Here is a 2,632-nt window from a genome sequence, read left to right on the forward strand (position 1 = left end):
CGGCGAGTGCTAGGCCCCGGTCCGGCCCTGCGCGCTCAGGGTGCAGCGCCCCTGGAGCTCGGTTGCTCCCCAGAGGTCGTGGGCGCGCGCGCGCCGGCGGGAACCGTAGCCGCAAGAGGCATAGCTGCCTCCTGGTGCCTTCCGGGCGCCCCCGCGCCTCTCCGCCCGGTCCCGGAGCGCGCTGGCGGCTGCGCGGCCAACTCGGCGTGGATCAGCACCGGGGGTGCGAACAGTGGCCACGTAGGGCGGGGCGGGGCGGGGCTCAACAAGGCCCGGCGGGCCCGCCCTTCCTCCTTCCCAGGGTCCGCAGGCGCCCCTCGGCGGCGGGCTCCTCCCAGGAAGGAGAAAAGCCCCGGGCGAGCCGAGTGAGGGGGGCTGCGGGCCTGTTGAGTCCTGGGAATGTGCCCTGAGAGTCCAATCAGGCACGAGGCCAGCTCTGGGCTGGAGTTTTGTCTCGCTAACCCGGCTTTGTTAACTACGCAGCCCTGCTGAGTGCGTCAGCTCACAGGGACCCAGGCACTTGAAGGGCTCTCATAGAATCTTGTGACCTCAGGGACACACCGGGGCGGGGGGAGGGCATGCTCGACGCAGGAACTGAGAGGCGCTGTCACCCTCACCCGCTGTACCGCCAACACCTCGTTTCCACTTTCTGTTCTCAAGATGTACTTGGACAGCACAAGGGGAGGGGAGCAGTGCTGAAGGACGTTTGTTTAAACATATGACAACCAGTGCTCACATCCACTCACATTTCCACAAACAACTAGAAATCTGAACCCTGAACCCAGCTATTTTGGGGACCCGCCAGGTATTACCACAGTCTGTGTATTGAAGAGGCCTTCCGATTATTAGATGGTGAAAAGCTAGGGGGCTTGTCAGTTTTAAATAGATAAAGTACTGGAAATACCCAACCTAGTGGAGGCCACCAACAAAGGGCAGAGAACACATGATTGGGTAGGAAAATGGTAGCTTTTCCTACAGTGGTCCCCACTCCACTTTTTCCTCCAGAGCTGGTATTTAGGAGCTCAGGACTTGCAAGCCCAGGACACAGAGTAGTAGTGAGATTAGAAGGTAAAAGCAGAAAAGAAAGAAGGAAAAGAAACAGCCCAATGTTTCTTGTCATTCCATGGAAAGAAAGAATTAGAAACGTGTAAGAGTGCAGATTTAAGGATAAAATTTAAGGATTTCTCTTTGAGGATAAAAGAAATGGCCTCTTATCCCAAAAGACTATGACTCGATTGTACCACTGTGGGCGGGAGAGTCTTCCCCCTATGACATTGTTAGCCCCACATGACTGTAATTGCTTTAGGATGCTCTTGAAGGGCTGTAAGGATTCTTTTCTGCCATAAGTCTCAGAGGACTTGGCAGGGTTTTCATGAGAAACTTTGATTTGTAATGAAAATAACCACTGAAGGTATCATCAAATTTTCTAAAGATTAGTTATTATAATTACTATTAATATTAACCAGCCACTCCTCGGAAGGAAGGTTGGGCAATCCTACTTCCGTAGTGATACTGCCTCAGAAACCCAAGGAGGGGTCGCTATGAGTCGGGGCCGACTCGACGGCACATAACAACAACAACAACAACAAATTAATATTAAAGATAAACATGTATAATAATATGATATAATATTAACAACTGTACATTATTTCAAAGTTTGCCAAACCCCATATAGAGATTGGTGGAAACCCTGAGACTGTGGCCCTGGGTTATCCTTCAGGCCTAGAAATGGACTCACTTCGATGGATTGGCTCCCAGCCCAACGGTAGAAAGACCTACATACAGAACACCTACCCCAGGAAGATGCACCCACCCACCCTCGGGATATGCACCCCTTAGATCAATCAACCATAAGACATCAAAGGGGTAGCATTCACATGGAGGGAAAGCTGGACAGACAGGAATGCATAGTTAAGAAAGGAGAGGATGTTAGTTTTGTGTACGTCACTGTACATAAGTTATATTTCAATAAAACGTATTTTTTTATTTTTGAAAAAGGGAGGGGTAGTCACAAGAAGGAGAGGGGAGGAGAGTTTTTTTCTGGTTGAGGTTGAAATGGGGTTGTGAGATCAAATGTGCATGAACTGTTGAATGTAAAACAAATCTGCTTTGTAAATTTGCATCCAAAGCACAATAACATAAGAAAATAAAACTTTGCCAAACACTTTTTTCCTGAAAGTTTTCCCTTTGAGATTTTTTTAAATAAATGTTTATTGCCACACACTTTTGTATACATGACTTCATATGGGCTTCACAAAGATTTTGAGGTGGACACAGCCCCTCCCTCCCGCCTTTGACAAAGTGGAAGAGAAGCTGACTGAATGGGGCCTGCTTTACATGTTCCAGCCTTGTTTTTCTGCCACTCGTTTGTCACTTTGTCCTCCTGTGGTGGTTTGCAGGCTGCTGTGAGCCTAGAGGCTATGCTACAGGTATTTCAAATGTCAGCAGGGATACCCATGGTGGACAGGTTTCAGCGGAGCTTCCAGACTAAGACTGGGAAGAAGGAAAGGGCCATCCACTTCTCAAAGTATTGGCCAGTGAAAACCTTATGAATTAGTAGTGAAACTCTTGTTGTTGTTGTGTGCCGTCGAGTTGGTCCCGACTCATAGTGACCCCTCCTTGGGTTGCCAAG

General features: G+C 49.4%; 1 protein-coding gene across 1 annotated transcript in view; it reads right to left on the reverse strand.

The window, feature by feature from the left end:
- The window catches only part of LRP11 (LDL receptor related protein 11), a 53,717-nt gene that overhangs the window by 45,881 nt on the left and 5,204 nt on the right, over positions 1-2,632 (reverse strand). The window lies entirely within an intron of this gene.

This window comes from Orycteropus afer, unplaced genomic scaffold (genome assembly GCF_000298275.1).
Source record: "Orycteropus afer afer isolate SDZICR_OR568_19922 unplaced genomic scaffold, OryAfe1.0 scaffold00101, whole genome shotgun sequence".
Taxonomy (NCBI): domain Eukaryota; kingdom Metazoa; phylum Chordata; class Mammalia; order Tubulidentata; family Orycteropodidae; genus Orycteropus; species Orycteropus afer.